The following is a 19,345-nucleotide window of genomic DNA, read 5'->3' as shown; positions in this document are numbered from 1 at the left end:
GAACTCATTAAGTTATGAGGTAAATTTAACTAGTTTGGGCATGTTTACTTTAGAAAAGAGGCGTCTAAGAGGAGATATGATTACTACGTACAAATACATTAAGGGTCTATACAGAGAACTTCCATGAGAACTTTTTACCCCAAGGACTATACATAGGACACACGGTCACCCCCTAAGGTTAGAGGAGAGGAAATTTCACAAACAGCATGTCACACGTCGCTCATCCATGGCTGCCACCCGGTAACCTGAATATCATTCATTCCTCATTCCCTGCTTCTTCCCCGGCTGCCAGGCTAGCCATCAGCTGTGCACATGCGCAGGTAATCATCTCACCTGTGCTTCACCTGTCCCACTCATCCATTGGTTACCTCTCATTTATAAGGCTCCTCCCAGCACCCCTCAGTGCTGGTTCTTCTCGTCAGACTACTGGCTTGGAATCAGCTCATGCATTCTGCTGCTGCAATCACCTATTACCTGCTCCACTCGTTAGTGGTAACTCCTGCAGATCATCGCTGTCATCTCTCCAAGCGTGATGCTGCAATCACCTATTACCTGCTCCACTCGTTAGTGGTAACTCCTGCAGATCATCGCTGTCATCTCTCTAAGTGTATTGCTGCAACTCACCTACTACCTGCTCCACTCATTAGTGGTAACTACTGCAGATCTTCATTTCCATCCTTCCAAGTGTGTTGCTGCAAATCACCTATTACCTGCTCCACTCGTCGTGGTAACTACTGCAGACCATCGCTACCTTCTCTCCAAATGTGCTGCTGCAAATCACCTATTACCTACTCCAATCGTTAGGGGCAACTACTGCAGATCATCGCTATTATCTCTCTTTGGACTATCACTGAGCATCTCTCAGTACTCCTATTCATTTGTGGCTATCTACTGCCTACATTCTCCTCTGTACTTGGTTCACTATCGCTGCTCCCTAAGAGGGCTGCGACATGCAGAGTGGAAGCTGCCAAGCCCAAATTCCCTTGCGGGAACCTCTGGTGAAAATCTTCCACTTTGTTAGATTCCGCGCCTCTGGGTGAAGCACCACCAATCCCAGGCAGAAAAGAAGGACCCCACTCATCCTAGTGAATCCTGACACAGCAAAGGAAAGGGTTCTTTACAGTAAGGGCAGTCAAGATATGGTATTCACTGCCAGGGATGTTTGTGATGGCAAATTCAATAGATATGTTTAAGAAAGGGTTAGACAAATTTCTTCCAAAAAACTGTATCTAGGGATGCGACCGTTAATTAAAATGAAGGACAGTAGTGGATATAGGGTAAAGATAGGACTGCAATATTGGGTCTGGGAGGATTTTCATAATTGAAACAAATTGGCGGTTGCTTACTCTGGATCAATTTTAAATATAAGTGAGGGATCACAGGAGATCCAAAAATAGGTTGAATTTGATGGACTGCTGTCTTTTTCAACCTAATCAACTATGACTGAATCCCCTCTTTCTGCAACTAATCCATCCTGACCCTAGCCACCATGCTTCCGAATATACCTGCCGCATCCTGAATATGGTTGACCTCCTGGTTGGGTCCAGGGAAAAACTATTTCTGCCCTCATTAGATACAGAAAAAGCCTCTGATAGGCTCCATTCGTTATATACGAAGGAAGTGCTGTTTGGCATCCAGGGAGATATTCTACACTCTATAAAACTAGGAACCATCAGCTAGGGTTTTCAGTAACTGTTTTCTATCCTCACCCATCCCTATCACCAATGACACCAGACAAGGGTGTCCCCTCACTCCCCTCATGTTAGTTTTAGCCATCGAGCCCCTAGCCCATAAACTTAGTGGGGTGTCAGGCTTCCCTGGTATCATTCTCCATTTGTATTGACACAGTATTTGCTTATTTGCTGATGATGTGTTTTTACTTGTCCGTAGCCCGTAGACTTTGTTGTCAGCCCCACGGGAAATCTTAGACTAGTATAGTGCAACTTCCTTCTACAAATTTAACGTCACCAAATCTGAGGCCCTCCCTATTAATACCACTCAGCTATCCTTGATCTGTTTGCAAAGGAAGTTTCCCTTTGTATGGGTACAGGATTCCCTGCCATACATAGGTATCTCTATACTCCCTACACTTGCCAACATATTTGAAGTGAATTACCCCCCAATATTTCTATACTTTTCTACCATGACCAAGAACTACGAGGTCTCCTGGCTGGGTTGTATAGTCACTTTTAAGATGATGCTGTTGGCCAAATTAATGTATATTTTCCGTAACATTCCTTATGTGGTCTCGATTTCACACTCTCATGATATGTCTGGAAAAAGAAGCACACTCTCCTCAAACACACATGCATGGCCCTCCTCAAAATGAGAGGGGACTTAATTCTTCCAAATTTGCAGCAGTACCAGTATATTGACTCACTTACGGTACTGGGCACTCCCTCCCATCTCTAACCTTGGATGGGCTTGGAGTGTGTCTCATGCCCGGATTACCTGCTGCTAGAACTTCTTTGGACTGCCAAGACCGCCTGCCCTCCATCTCCATTTCGGTCACCTTGCAGATCTGGGATAGGTTGATAGGGTTACACACTGAATTAGCGCTCCCCACTTGTAATTTATCTCTCCAAGCTTTGTTCCACCTCATACCGATTTGAATCGTTCCATGTGGCGCAATAGAGGGCTGACTTACTTTAAGGACTTGTTCACCCAGGACCTTCTCTTCTCAGTCACCCTCCTTCAAGACAGGCATAATCTTACCCTCAAAGAAAGGTATAAATATTTGCAAATCTGGCACTGGCTTATGACAAAGTCTAGATCACCCCATTTCCTGTGTCTCCCACTGGCCTATCTGGGGGACATTTTGATAACAATACCTCCATTCCCTAAAGTTTCCACTCAGCTCCGTTGGGAGTAAGACCTCTGTCAGGATGAGAGCATAAATCTGATATGCTGAAATAAAATATTGAATGTCAGGGCCCAAATAAATCTTTGCATGAATACCTAAATTAACCTGATCTTCAACTCAGATAAATGTGTGACCAAATGAGCCCAGGAGGAGGTAATTGAGTTAGGCAAACCCTTTGTGCAGAGACCAGCTTAAGATATGCAGATCGCAGACATCCATTGTATTTGATCATCTATTTCCCTAGCTAATTGACTTCCTTTCAATAGGTAGTGTAAACACAAACTAACCCCTGAGTGTAATTTGGAGAGCCATATGCCTAGGGGCAAATCTTGTAGACTCTGGTATAAAAATCTGCATGGTCTTTATGCAGGTATATAGAAATATGAACTTGAAAGGAAATGTCTTCCTTTTTCATATTTTGGAAAATCCCTCTGCCACTCCGTACTGAGGGACAAAAACCACACCAGGGTTTTGAAACATAGATACCAACTACACAGGGAACAGCGATAGTCACATGTATTTCAGGATGAGATTGGATATTGTTGTAATCCCATCATATTTGTTATTTAAATGTGCGGGAAATTATGATTGGTTTATTGAAGGGAAAGTTATGTCTCTGGGAGGTATCTGAGGAAAGCTAAGACCGGTCAAAACTAGGGAATAGTTTGAACAAACGTGAGGTGACACTCAGGGGACATTTCCGCCCCCCACATTAGCATTCACACTGCCCTTGTGAATGCCGTCCCATTTGAGTTTGCTTAAAAATCTGTGTTCTGGAAGGACAAGGGGTCAGACTTTTTGGGAAATCAATTCACATTGATAAGCTGTCCATCTTCCTAGCCAAATTTCCCTTGGCCAGATGCAATTCATGTAAGTGCAAATCTGAATGTAACCCTTTTTATTTTAAACTGTTTTTGCTTGTTATGTCAATATATTAATTGTTTATTCATTATTTTTCTTTATATCTGAATGCCCTGTACTTTTTGTATATTAAATCTATAATTTAATAAGTTGCGTCCTTGATACTCTAAAGTATCCATTGCCTGTTTAGAAGAGAGATTGCACGACCAGGTTAACCCTTGGAATGCCAGTGTGTGATTTGTTGATTCATTTGATAAACAAGCTGTGTGTGCTTGTATTTACATTTGTGTAACAGTCTGGAGGTGTGAAGAGTTAACCCTGTGTGTGCTGGTATGGGTCTTGTTAGTTTGTGGATAACTAGAAGCCTGTGTGCCAGTGTGGGACAGTATATTGGGGTCCTATTGCCCCGTCGAAGTCAGCATATTGGATAAAGTCATTTCAATTAAAATCTAGCAAACTTGGTTGTCTTTGTCTGAAAAGATGCGTACGGTATGCTACGGCGTGAAAGAGCACGCTACGGCGTGGAAGAGCGTACACAGCTGCAACACGTGGCAACAATAGTATTTAGTCTTTTACATACATTCGCACACACACTCACACTTGTAAAATAGTACACATTAAAGGTAGTTGCAACACATAGTCATTTATGTACAAATATAGTAGTATTTATATGTAATAATATAAGTTATATGCATATCAGTAAAACATGTGGTACATGTTGAAGGAATCTAGTCATGTGTGGTATCATACTAATTCTCTTCGCATTTGCTACTCTCCGGTTCACTCTGCGAAGTAATCGCAGAGTGCATATGCAAGTTATTAATGTTAAGGAATTATGGACTATTATGACTGAGTAATCTTGGCGGGAAGATCAAAGCTCATCCCCTGGAGAGATGACCCCCTCCTTTGGATTCCTGAGCTTAAACTAGCCAATGATTGACAACCCCTTGGACCTTCCTGAAACCTGGACCAATAGAAGCAAGCTATACCATCTGCATTGTTTTACTGTATTTCTGTGTGCATATAAGCAGCAGCTCCTCATCTAGTGTTCGGACATCTTGTCCCCAGACATCAGGATTGAATGACTGTACACTGGATCCAGAGCGCCTGCGATAAGTAAAGGCTGTACTTATTATAATTTTCGCTTGAATATCTACTGCTATTTTAAGAGAATAAATCTTTGTGCTTTGGAAACACAAATCGAGATTCGACAATCGTTATTGGTTAGCGACAATACGCACTTAACAATTTGGGGGCTCGTGAGCTTTGGAGGTTTCGTTGCCGGACGATACGCAAGACCAACGGATTTCGGTTCCGCAACAAAGGGTGGAGACGAGTCATACACGAGTAAGAACGCAATGGGCCTGAGTCATTAAGGAGAGTAAAGCATAAAAAAGGAGTAACATTTGCACCTGGGCAAAACCATGTTGTATTGGAGGGGTAGGTAAATTTAAAATGTGAGGCAGATTTATAGTTTGGGTAGGGCATGTCCTAGATCATCTTTATATTTCAATGTAATAATAAAGCTAATACAGAAGTGGAAGCTGCTCAAATCAATTTATAGGCCATAACAGGTGCTTGAAAGGGTATCCTGCAAGGAAACTACACACAACATTTTTTCCCCCCAGCACACTGCTATAGCCAGCAACAGATCTGCCATTTCTACTGTAGATAAAAATGCAAAAGTCTTTGTTGCACACATTTGCAAATGTATGTTTAAGCCATCCGCCACGCCAAGGCGCTTTTGCTAATAGGATGGTCCTACTCTAAACAATGAGAGTCCCATATATTTGGGCCATACATATGTGTTTTTAAATTGAGAGCCAACTTACCAAAGAGGTACCCCAGAAGCCTCCAAACAGCAATTCAGTGCCAGTACCCCCTCTCAGCTACTGACACCAACATGCCTCTCAGACAAATACAGAAGTGGAAGCTGCTCAAATCAATTTATAGGCCATAACAGGTGCTTGAAAGGGTGGGGTTATCCTGCAAGGAAACTACACACAACATTTTTTCCCCAGCACACTGCTATAGCCAGCAACAGATCTGCCATTTCTACTGTAGATAAAAATGCAAAAGTCTTTGTTGCACATATTTGCATATGTATGTTTAAGCCATCCGCCACGCCAAGGCGCTTTTGCTAATAGGATGGTCCTACTCTAAACAATGAGAGTCCCATATATTTGGGCCATACATATGTGTTTTTAAATTGAGAGCCAACTTACCAAAGAGGTACCCCAGAAGCCTCCAAACAGCAATTCAGTGCCAGTACCCCCTCTCAGCTACTGACACCAACATGCCTCTCAGACAAATACAGAAGTGGAAGCTGCTCAAATCAATTTATAGGCCATAACAGGTGCTTGAAAGGGTGGGGTTATCCTGCAAGGAAACTACACACAACGTTTTTCCCCCCCAGCACACTGCTAAATGCAAAAGTCTTTGTTGCACACATTTGCAAATGTATGTTTAAGCCATCCGCCACGCCAAGGCACTTTTGCTAATAGGCTGGTCCTACTCTAAACAATGAGAGTCCCATATATTTGGGCCATACATAAGTAGTGTCAGTGTCAGTAGCTGAGAGGGGGTACTGGCACTGAATTGCTGTTTGGAGGCTTCTGGGGTACCTCTTTGGTAAGTTGGCTCTCAATTTAAAAACACATATGTATGGCCCAAATATATGGGACTCTCATTGTTTAGAGTAGGACCATCCTATTAGCAAAAGCGCCTTGGCGTGGCGGATGGCTTAAACATACATTTGCAAATGTGTGCAACAAAGACTTTTGCATTTTTATCTACAGTAGAAATGGCAGATCTGTTGCTGGCTATAGCAGTGTGCTGGGGGGAAAAAATGTAGAAAATAAAGCTAGCAAGTATTTGTGTGCTAGATGAAAAAACAGCCAGTATTTAACTTATGTACAAAATAATAAACTGATTTGCACCCCTTGCATTGTAACATGGTTTGTCCCAGAGAACATTTACTCCTTTGCTTGCCTTAATGACTCAGGCCCAATGTGTTCAAAACCTGAATTTTACTCTGTGTTGTGAAACCGAATGTCCGTTTTGCATTGTCTAGGGCACGCTAACTAGAACCTAGGGACAAAAGAGAAAACTGTTTATTTTTACTGTCATTGTGCGTTTTAACTGTATTGCATTGCTTAGCGTATGTGTATTTCCTGCTGTGCGTACGCGATCTTCCGGTAGATTTTCCACGTGGTTAAACAATCATTTTGATAGTTATTATATGTGCATAGTATAATTACTTGTGAAAACCTCTGGGACATTATTACTATTGTTGGGAACTTTGATTTTCTGCGCAGAAAAGGTGTATGTCGTGTGATTTGTTGACTTTAAATACACTAAGGTTTTATCTATTGTAAAATAGAGTGTCAGTTGCTGTTTGACGAGGCAGGTGCCCAACACTAGTACGGTATACAAGGCAGGTATACCGACGGCGGAAACTAAGCTAGTTTTCGCGACTTACACCCAAAGGTAATCGCATCGCTTACTGATAACCTTTAAGCGTTGTGATTGCACCGCACGGCAAGGAAAGCCGTGATTGTGACTTGGGAGTAACGGGGAGGAATTACGTTGGTAAGGCTGGTAATTGACTTTACCGGATGCTACCAGTTGCAATAAACTCAACAGATTTTGTTGAAGAGTCAGGGGTGATCAGGGAGCTGATAACCCTTTAGTCCGCATTGATATTTCTGTATTAGGGGTCCTCATTCAATACGAGAGGAAGCGAGTGGACGCGGCTTGTAGCAAATACGTCTACGGGCCGGTAAAATATCTCTAGCGGTAGTGTTGAAATTAGTGGCAGGATATTGTGTTATTTCTGGAACCATATTTTGTGGCAGGATATTGTGATATTTCTGGGACCCTATTGTTCAACATGTGTGCTAAACAAACGCTAGAGAAGGCCAAGGTACTGCCTAAGGAAGGGCCTATTGGTTCAGCGAGATTTCTCATGTGTAAGAAATATGGTGCATACGCAACTGCGTATTGCGACATGTGGGTCAAGATGACCAAAGATTGTGATAGGCCTTTCCCAACAATAGGGAGTTTTAATGCAGAGGAACTAAATAATGTAAAAGATAAAGTATGGTTGATTAAGTCAACGAAAAAGAGAAATAGACATAATGATTGTTTAAAATTCTGGCAAATGGAAGGTAACACGTGGCAGAGCAGCGAATGCACAGCTGAAGTAGGCGTGGCGAAAAGCGCACGCACGGCGGAAGTAGCCGTTGAGAAGCGCGGCGAACTCAGCGCAAGCGCGCCCCCGCCACCTTATGTGGCGGGAGGGGTAAGTACAGCCGTTATTAAAACTGAAAAAAGAGAAACTGCTAAGTTATATCCTGTTTTAAGTCAGTTTAAAACAAGTGTATCAGAAAATGAATATGAACCCACTGTGATTTCGGCCATTGCTCATGCTGTTAATATGCTAGAGGTTCAGCGTAAGTATGGGAAAGGAGCAATGGCTGAGATAGGTGAGAGTAGTGTGATCACTAGGAGTGATAGCGTTCTAAGTCTTGAAACAACAGATCCGGTAGTGACGTCTGGAGCCAGTGAACCAGTGGGTGCGTACCCAGTCCACACAATATCAGTTTCCAATGGGAAAGCGGATAAGGATGGTGTAGTCTCTTTAAAGAATGTTACAATGCATTGTCCCTGGACTAGATCAGAATTACGTTCCATTATGACTGAATTCCCATACCCTAGAAAGGAGTTGACTAAGTGTCAGAAATTTGTTAAAGACTTAGGAAATGCACACGAACCAACCAATAAGGATTGGCGTGTAGTGTTGAGGGCGTGTCTTCCTCCCAATACTGACATACAAAAACTTATTAAAGATTGTTTGTTGGACGAAGATGACATTTTGACTGATGAGATTAACCAAGAGAATATAGAACAAATTGTCAAACATTTAGCCATCTATTTTCCAGTAGTGGTAAATTGGAGTAAGATTTTCACCATAAAACAAAAAGATAGTGAAACTGCAGCGGACTATTTTTGTAGAGCTCTTGCATCAATGACACAGTTTACTGGGGTATCAGATATAAGGGAGAACCCACATCATAGGGAAGTAGTGGTAACAGTACTGATGGATGGTTTAAAGGAAAATCTAAAAACAAGAGTACAAACCTCAACCCCTGGTTGGAGAGGCAGCACGGTAGATTATCTTAGAGAAATTGCTGTGGAACATGACAAAATTTTTAGGAAAAGGGAAGAAAAGAGTGACAAGTTGATGACGGTGAGTATACAAGCATTAGAGGGAATGCATACACGACCACCAGCATATAACCCACATAACAGGAAACGCAGAATGTTGAGATGTTATAATTGCAAAGAAGAAGGACATATGAGAAAAGATTGTACAAAGGGAAGGTATAATCCTAATGAAGGGTCACATAGATATCCTCCAAGGAGGGATTCACATAGACTAGAAGACTCACACCTGCCCGCGCATGATACAGCAGCAAATGCTGCGCTGGAAAGCAATAGTCAGCGCTAGGGGTCAGGTCATACCTGTAGTCTACAGCCAGTGAGGTTAACTGAGAGTCAGAGAGAAGAACCAACAATGATAGTTGACATAGCTGGTAGGAAACAAACTTTTCTTGTAGATACAGGGGCGGCCTGATATGTGATAACCTCTCCTTTTAATTTACAGGTGACAAGTAAAACTATTCCAGCTATGGGGGTAACGGGAAGAGTGTTACATTATCCTCTAACTAAACCCGCTGAAGTTACTATCGGGCCTCTGCATACTAAGCATTTGTTTCTCTTGGCTGCAGCGGCTCCTACTAACTTGCTAGGGAGAGATTTGTTATGTAAAATGGGATGTGTCATATACTATACTTCAGATGGGGTGTTCCTAGATATACCCGAGAAGGTCGCTCATGAGGTACAGGACATATTGGACACCCCTCAAAGGTTAATGTTACACTCTACTGTTATAGAACCAAGTCAATCTCCAGTAAAGGGGATGTTGCTGGAAATACCAGGTTCACTATGGACCAGAGATGGACAGGACACTGGACTGATGGCAAACGTAGCCCCTGTCATGGTTAATCTAAAAAGTGGTAGGATAGCTCCAAAAATCCCACAGTATCCATTAAAACCAGAGGTGGAACTAGGGGTATATGCTGTTATTGAAAGGCTGTTACAACAAGTGATTTTAATTCGTACATCGAACACAGCAAATAGTCCCATTTTCCCTGTGAATAAGAGTGGGGGGAGGGGCTATAGATTAGTCCAGGATTTAAGGAAAATTAATAAAGTTGTTGAGAGCCAATTCCCAGTAGTGCCGAATCCAGCTGTCATCCTCATGCAGATTCCACCGTCTGCTAGTCATTTTACTGTCAGTGATCTATGTTCTGCCTTCTTCTCAGTCCCTCTTCACCCTGACTGCCAATACCTTTTTGCATTCTCCTACCGGGGAGTGCAATACACATGGACCAGACTACCCCAGGGGTTCATTGACAGCCCCAGTATTTTTTCCTAAGCCTTACATGACTGTTTGCAATCCTTTCAACCCCCGCAATGGGTCTGTTCTAATTCAATATGTGGACGATTTGTTGCTGTGCTCTGATTCTTTTGTCATGTTTACATGATACTAAATTGTTGTTGCTTCATCTCTCACAAACAGGGCACAAGGTGGCAAAGGATTAATTACAGCCATGTCAGACTAAGGACAAATACTTAGGACACTGCCTCACCAAGGGGCTAAGACACCTGACAACCGACAGGATTGAGGCCATACAACACATGACTCTGCCGCAGAGTCAGAAGCAGATTCGTACTTTCCTGGGAATGTGTGGATACTGTACATCCTGGATCCCAGGTTTTTCTATTCTGGCATTACCATTGCAGGAGCTAGTCTCTTCCTCAAAACCAGAACGTGTTGTACACACAGAAGAGTCAGAGCAAGCGTTCTTTAATCTTAAAGATAGTCTGACTAGAGCACCTGCATTGGGAATACCTGATTATGAAAAGCCTTTTGAGCTATAATGTACGGAAGCTGATGGTTGTGCAGCAGGTGTCCTTACACAGAAACATGGTGACGCTAGCAGACCGGTAGCATACTGCATGTTATGAGCCGCCGCGGCTCGCTTCCTGCGCTCCCTGGTGTCCCGGCCGTCACCTTGACGACCGGGACGTCACTTCCGCCCAGCACCCGACCGTTGCTAAGGCAACGGTCAGACACTCCTTCAGCGCGGCGTCCCGGCAGTATAGAGAGCCGGGCGCGTACGCGCATTCAGTAGATTATTTATTGGATTCAGCCTGTGGGCTGAATTAGCAGGCATTAGCCTGCAAGTGTGTATACTTCAGAGGCAAGCCCTGATTGGCCCCTCTGTGTATTTAAGGCAGTGAGGTCTGCAGCCTCACTGCCGGTTATAGCGTTCTGCCCTCAGTCCTGCTGCCTGCTTGTTCTATCTGTTTGGTTATTGCTACCTTGGATTGACTACCCGTGTTTTGACCCCTGCTTGTTCCTGGACCTGAGAACCTTCTCTTCTGACCTTGACCCTTTTGCCTGGATTCCGGATTTTGCTTCTTTGCCTGTGTGTCTGACCCTTCGCTTATCCCTGGATTTTGTATCTGTGCTTGTGACCTTTGACCTTGGATACCTCTTCACTACAGCCCGCCAATCACTCCACTCCTGGGTACTCCTTTAAGTCAGTACACGTTACTCGACCCTCGGTCGGCCCGCAGCCAAGTCTGTCCCCACCACTAGGGGCTCCAGCGAACACCGGGCCTTCAGAGTAGTCCCCGAGTTTAACTGTACTGGCTTGGGAGTTCCTAACATTATAACCGGCCTAGGAAGATTGGTAATATTCAGCCATGGATGACGACGAATCAAACCTATCTCCAGCTCAGATCTTGGCAAATCAGATACAGGCGATTTCTCAAGTGGTGCAGAATTTAGCCCAGTGCCTGGCAACCCAAGAAGGGGTTTCCAGAGACCTGCAGCTCCAGCAAGTTCCCGCTGGTGACACACCGGAGCCTAAAATGAACTTGCCTGACCGATTCTCTGGAAGCAGGACAGCCTTCCGTAACTTCAAACAGAGCTGCAAGCTGTACTTCCGCCTGAAACCACGTTCCTCTGGTTCTGAACAACAAAGGGTAGGAATCATCATCTCTTTACTCCAGGGTGACCCTCAGTCTTGGGCCTTCTCCTTGCCTTCAACAAGCCCAGCCTTGCAGTCCGTGGATGCCTTTTTCCAAGCTTTGGGTTTGTTGTATGATAACCCAGACAGGGTAGCCTCAGCTGAGTCGCACCTCCGAGCGTTGAGGCAAGACCGTCGCTCTGCCGAGGAATATTGCATGGAATTCTGGCGATGGTCCGTTGATAGTGCCTGGAACGATCCAGCATTGCGAAGTCAATTTCGCTTGGGACTTACCGAGCAGATTAAGGACTCCTTAGTTCAGTATCCGGTATCCGAGTCACTGGAGGAGTTGATGCAACTCGTTATTAAAATTGATCGGCGGATCAGAGAAAGGAAGACTGAACGGGAATCATCTGTACCTGTTGATTTATCCTTCAGCTCCTGTGCCACTCTGCCTGACTCTCCTGAACCCATGCAGGTGGGCGCCTACCGCTTACCTCCAGATGAACGTTCCAGGAGACGCTCACTAGGTCTCTGTATGTATTGTGGTCAACCTGGCCACTTAGTACGTCTGTGTCCCAATAAGCCGGGAAACTCCAAAGCCTAAGTGCAGGTGAAGAGGTGTGCTTAGGTCTTCAGATTATCTCTTCAGAGAATTCCTTGTTAGTGCCTGGACGATTGGCCTTCCGTGGTAAATACATGGATCTGTCAGCATTTCTGGATAGTGGTGCGGCTGGCAACTTCCTGGACATAAATTTGGCTTGTGAGCTCAACATTCCGGATATCAAGCTTGGATCAAGCATTTCCACCTGTGGGTTGGATGGTAACACCTTGCCCGGGGGAAGAATTCTTGCCAGGACTCCAATGGTTCGGTTGTCTGTAGGAGCCCTCTATATCGAGGAACTCTCCTTTTACTTAATTACCTGTCCCTCTGCTCCATTGATTCTGGGGTATTCCTGGCTTCGCAGTCATAACCCCCTTATTGATTGGAAAACAGGGGAGATTGTCCGTTGGAGTCCCGGGTGCTCTACGTCCTGCTTGACCCTGCCTCTTAGAGTGATACAGCCTAGTCCAGAATTGTTGCCGGTACCTTACCAGGACTTCAGTGATGTTTTTTGCAAGAAGAAAGCTGATTCACTTCCACCACACCGGGAATACGACTGCGCAATTGAATTGGTACCCGGTTCTAAGTTGCCCAAAGGGCGTTTATATTCACTATCCCTTCATGAAACACAGGCCATGGAACTATACGTAAAAGAAAACCTGAAGAAAGGGTTCATCCGCCCTTCTAAGTCTCCTGTAGGCGCAGGTTGTTTTTTCGTTTCCAAAAAAGATGGCAGCCTGAGGCCTTGCATCGATTTCGGTGGACTGAATAACATCACGATTAAGAACATGTATCCTTTACCCTTGATCTCTGTCCTGTTCGATCAACTGAAAGCAGCTACTGTATTCTCTAAGATTGACCTCCGAGGGGCCTACAACCTTATCCGAATCAAGAAGGGGGATGAGTGGAAGACTGCCTTTAATACTCACTCGGGACATTACGAATATCTCGTAATGCCATTCGGTTTGTGCAACGCTCCGGCAGTTTTTCATGACCTGATTAACGATGTATTACGTGAGTTCTTTTGAAAAACAGTTGTTGTTTATTTGGATGACATCTTAATTTATTCTAAATCCTTATCTCAGCATCATCAGCACGTCCGCCAGGTTTTATTGAGATTACGAGAACATCATCTGTACGCAAAACGGGAGAAATGCGAATTTGAGGTGCCCACAGTGGCATTCCTGGGTTATATCATCTCCTCATCAGGATTCGCTATGGATCCCGCCAAGGTGCAGGCAATTCAAGATTGGGTCCTACCTACTAACTTGAAGGCGATCCAAAGATTCCTTGGCTTCGCCAATTATTACCGAAGGTTTATTGGCTCATTCTCCTCGTTAGTGGCTCCTATCACTGCCCTCACTTGAAAAGGAGCAAACCTAGCGGAGTGGTCCGCAGAAGCACTGGCGAGTTTTTCAGCTCTCAAAGCTGCCTTCATTTCCACTCCAGTCCTTAGACACCCTGACCCAGGACTTCCGTTTATTGTGGAGGTGGACGCTTCGGATGTCGGTGCTGGTGCCATTCTCTCTCAGAAGGACCCACAGAGTAAAAAGCTACATTCCTTGTGCATTTTTCTCAAGAAAATTTCTGCCAGCAGAATGTAATTATGAAGTTGGAAACCGTGAATTATTGGCCATTAAGTTGGCATTGGAAGAATGGCGACATTGGTTGGAGGGAGCTGCACACACCATTACCATCTTCACCTTGATGACCGGGACGTCACTTCCGCCCAGAACCCGACCGTTGCTAAGGCAACGGTCAGACACTCCTTCAGCGAGGCGTCCCGGCAGTAGAGAGAGCCGGGCGCATACGCGCATTCAGTAGATTATTTATTGGATTCAGCCTGTGGGCTGAATTAGCAGGCATTAGCCTGCAAGTGTGAATACTTCAGGGGCAAGCCCTTATTGGCCCCTCTGTGTATTTAAGGCAGTGAGGTCTGCAGTTATAGCGTTCTGCCCTCAGTCCTGCTGCCTGCCTGTTCTATCTGTTTGGTTATTGCTACCTTGGATTGACTACCCGTGTTTTGACCCCTGCTTGTTCCTGGACCTGAGAACCTTCTCTTCTGACCTTGACCCTTTTGCCTGGATTCCGGATTTTGCTTCTTTGCCTGTGTGTCTGACCCTTCGCTTGTCCCTGGATTTTGTATCTGTGCTTGTGACCTTTGACCTTGGATACCTCTTCACTACAGCCTGCCAATCACTCCACTCCTGGGTACTCCTTTAAGTCAGTACACGTTACTCGACCCTCGGTCGGCCCGCAGCCAAGTCTGTCCCCATCACTAGGGGCTCCAGCGAACACCGGGCCTTCAGAGTAGTCCCCGAGTTTCACTGTACTAGCTTGGGAGTTCCTAACACAGCAGTGCACAATTAGACACTGTGGCAAGATCACTCCCAACATGTCTCAGAAGCGTAGCAGCAACTGCTCTTCTGGTAAGTAAGAGCGAAGACATAGTATTAGGACATAATTCAACTGTCTATACACCCCATGCTGTATCAAATCTGTTAAATTCAGCTCAAACCAGACATGTTTCTTCAGCTAGATTCACAAAGTGGGAACTAGCCCTGATGGCACCCTCAAACATCACCATCAAACGATGTAGCACCTTAAATCTAGCTACATACCTTCTATATGTGTCTCTAGAGACACAAAGGGTGGGAGGTGAGGAGACCCTGGTTGATGATGAGTTAGGCAAGAGTACTGACACGCATGATTGTATTAAACACCTGAACCAGACCTTTACTGCAAGGCCCGACAAACGTGACACCCTCTTAGAAAATGTAGATTTTACGTTTTATACAAATGGAAGCTGTCATAGACAGACAGAGACGGAAGAGCTATGTACTGGTTACGCTGTTGTAGACGATCAGGATGTGGTAGAAGCTGAACCCCTTGGCCCACATCACTCAGCCCAGGTGGCGGAACTAGTAACATTAAGGAGAGCTTGTGAGTTGGCAAAAGGTAAATCAGCTAATACATATACTGACTCCACGTACGCCTTCGGGGTAGTGCATGATTTTGGGGCCCTTTGGTGTCTTAGAAACTTCACGACAGCAGCAGGTACGCCAGTGGCACACTCACAACACATAAAAGGACTTCTGACAGCGATACAGTTACCCAGAATAGTAGCCGTCATAAAGTGCAAAGCCCATATCTTTGAAGAAGACCCAGTGTCATTGGGCAACAACAGGGCAGACGAATCTGCTAAATGGGCAGCAGGGCAACCTATGACTGTATCGACCGAGAATATGATGGTTTTTCAGACATTAGACATGCAGAAATTAATTGAACTGCAAGATTTGTGTTCCATGCAGGAAAAGGCGGTCTGGAAGGCGAAGGGATGTGGTCAAGAGTCCTCAGGACTCTGGAGGAATGGACAAGGTAAGCCTGTAGCTCCCCGAACATACTATTCAAGCCTGGCTGAAGCAGCACACTGTCTGACTCACCTGGGTAAAGAAGGTATGTGCAAACTGGTGAGAGCATACTGGTGTGCTCCTGGATTTTCCTCTCAGGCTGGTAAGAAAGCATTGTCATGTCTTACTTGTTTGAGGAAAAATGTCGGGAAAACTATTCCAACTGAGCCATCCCACATCCCTCCTACAGACGGACCTTTTCAGGTAATACAAATTGACCATATACAATTACCACTGTGCAGGAATCTAAAGTATGTGTTAGTGTGTATTGATGTGTTTTCCGGTTGGGTAGAAGCATATCCGGCAGCCACTAATACCGCTGTGTTCACTGCAAAGAAAATTGTACAAGATTTTGTATGTAGGTTCGTTATCCCTAGAATCATTGAAAGTGATAGGGGTACCCACTTTACTGGTGATATCTTCCAAAATATGTGTAAACTCATGGGAATCGGTAGCAGACTTCACACCCCTTACCGACCACAAGCCAGTGGTAAGGTGGAGAGAGTAAATGGTACTATAAAGAACAAGCTTGGTAAGGTAATGGCTGAAACTGGGTTAGCATGGCCTGAAGCTTTGCCACTAGTCCTCCACAGCCTTTGAACCACTCCTAGACCTCCTCTTAATCTGTCCCCCTTTAAGATACTGTTCGGACGACAACCTCATTTGATCATGAGTCCACAAGACGACTTTAAGTGTAATAATGAAGTGATTGTACAATATCTTATAAAAATGAGTAGACAGCTAAAGCAACAACAACAAAAACTAAAAATGCTGTCACCTGGTATGCCAGAAACGAACTGTCATGATGTTGAACCTGGAGACTATGTTATGATCCGCAATTTCTTATGTTCAGGTTGTTTAACAGACCGTTGGGAAGGCCCGTACCAAGTGCTGCTGACCAGTACTACATCACTGAAGGTTGCAGAGAGAGACACTTGGGTCCATTCCACCCACTGCAGGAGAGTCCGTAATCCGGAGAAAGTGCAAGATAAAACTAAGACCGACGACATAGATCTGTCACTTGTGAGTCTGTTCCGGGAGACCTAAAGCCTGTAGTCGAGACACCTGAACCAGAGACGTTGCCCCAGAACTATCTTTCCAGCGATGGAGTGGCGGTTTTTGTTTTTCTTTTGTTCCAGGATCTTCCTTGTTTTTACTTTTTCCAGGACATTCTATTTTTGTGAAGGAGAATGGAGGACAGAGGAAGGTTCTGGCAGTGATACGGATGAAACGGAGGTTGAGGAAAAGTTACTAGAATACTCAGAACAGCCCATTATCAAGCTTGGTCCAGGGGTTATGAAAAGGTCTGCTAGCTCGGGAACTCGGAGGCAGTGTGAGGGGCTATTGTCTGATGAGTATTGTATCTGCAAGTTCTGCGAGTCCCTCGTTGAAGAGAGATGCATCCAGCGATGTCAGTGCACCGGTAATCTGAATGTGGGCAGGCATCCTTTGGAGAATTATCACTCCCTGGTGGGTAAGGTGCTAAACCAAACCGAGTGCTGGGTGTGCTCTCATGTGCCTCAAGGGCAGCATAACATAGGACTAGTGCCATTCCCTCTAAACATATCCAAAGTACTCGAATTAAGGGGTGGGAGGCCCATAGAAGGGAGGTACAATAACACTAGGTCCCCTAGTCTGACGCTTCGACAATACTCCATAGGCAGATCTTTGCTGTGCCTAAACATATCTCATGCAAAGCGCCTGGAGAATTGGGAGGCTGACCTATCAGATCAGACAATGGCTCGCCACACTCATTTTAGAGGGAGACTCACAAGGTCACTACTAGGCAGGAATGTTGATGTAAGTCACAAGTTAGGGCGTATAACCAAACATAAGAAGGTATCCATTGGAAAAGTCTCTACAGATAAATGTGAAAATGTCATTAATGCCGACACATGTCTAGAGCAGATGGAGACACTAGGCATGGGTAGTTTCATCAAAACTCTGTGTGATATAATTCATGGGCATACTGTTCCTTATGTTCTCCCTGATGATGTGTATTTTGTTTGTGGAAGAAAAGTCTATTCCTGGGTGACTCCGAGTTCTAAGGGCTTGTGTTTCTTAGCTAAACTGGTTCCTGAAATCAAGACTATTACTCATGAAGAAATGGTTGGTATTCACAAGACTACATCACCACCCTACATACACACACAGTATGAACACCGTGGCAAGAGAAATATGATTCCTGGTGAGGAGCCCATAGCTACAAAATTGATTAGTGAAACTGCTGGGTTTCAAGTTATGGTTGCTCTAGATCTCACCAGGACCGCTCGGGGAACATTAAACTTTAAATACATCCAAGACCTAGCTAAATTAATAGATAATATCACCGAGATGTATGATGACACTTTCAGGTATACTGGAAGGGAGCTACAAGCGTACAAGAAGGAGTTGGTGCAACATAGACTGGTACTAAATTATCTCACCTCTATTACTGGTGGGTACTGTGTGACACTGGCCACCTAGTTCGGTGTCAAATGTTGCACGTACATCACCAATAATACGGATGACCCTAAAGAGGTTATAGACCGGAAGATGGATGAAATTTTGCAACTGAAATGGGAATTTCGAAAGAACCATAATTCTTCGTTACATGAGGTCGGGGAAAAGGTGGCAGGTTGGTTCTCATGGTTGAACCCTGTGAAATAGTTCTCTGGTCTGGGGGAGTGGGTACAGGAAATGGTTGCTAGTGTAGGTAAGCTCCTTCTCCTTATACTGGGTGTCATCTTAGCAATTGGTTTATTTGTCAAATGTGTTCCTACTGTGTTGAAGTGTGGGAAACAGTCTTCTAGGAGAAACACTGAGAACGAGACAGAAAGGGTGGTGCAAGACACCGAGATCATGGTATGTGAAGAAGTGTTGTATAACCCTGAACTTGAAACGGTGATTAGGTGATAGATTATTATACTATCAAAGGGTGGAGCTGTCGAAGTCAGCATATTGGATAAAGACATTTCAATTAAAATCGAGCAAACTTGGTTGTCTTTGTCTGAAAAGATGCGTACAGTACGCTACAGCGTGAAAGGGCAGGCTACGGCATGGAAGGGCGTACACAGCTGTAACACGTGGCAACAACAGTATTTAATCTTTTACATACATTCGCACAAACACTCACACTTGTAAAATAGTACACATTAAAGGTAGTTGCAACACATAGTCATTTATGTCGAAATATAGTAGTATTTATATGTAATAATATAAGTTATATGCATATCAGTAAAACATGTGGTACACGTTGAAGGAATCTAGTCATGTGTGGTATCATGCTAATTCTCTACGCATTTGCTACTGTCCGGTTCACTCTGCGAAGGAATCGCAGAGTGCATACGCAAGTTATTAATGTTAAGGAATTACGGACTATTATGACTGAGTAATCTTGGCGGGAAGATCAGAGCTCATCCCCTGGAGAGATGACCCCCTCCTTTGGATTCCTGAGCTTAAACTAGCCAATGATTGACAACCCCTTGGACCTTCCTGAAACCTGGACCAATAGAAGCAAGCT

The sequence above is a fragment of the Mixophyes fleayi genome, chromosome 7, assembly GCF_038048845.1.
Source record: "Mixophyes fleayi isolate aMixFle1 chromosome 7, aMixFle1.hap1, whole genome shotgun sequence".
In the NCBI taxonomy this organism is placed as follows: Eukaryota; Metazoa; Chordata; class Amphibia; order Anura; family Limnodynastidae; genus Mixophyes; species Mixophyes fleayi.
This window is presented reverse-complemented; position numbering follows the sequence as displayed.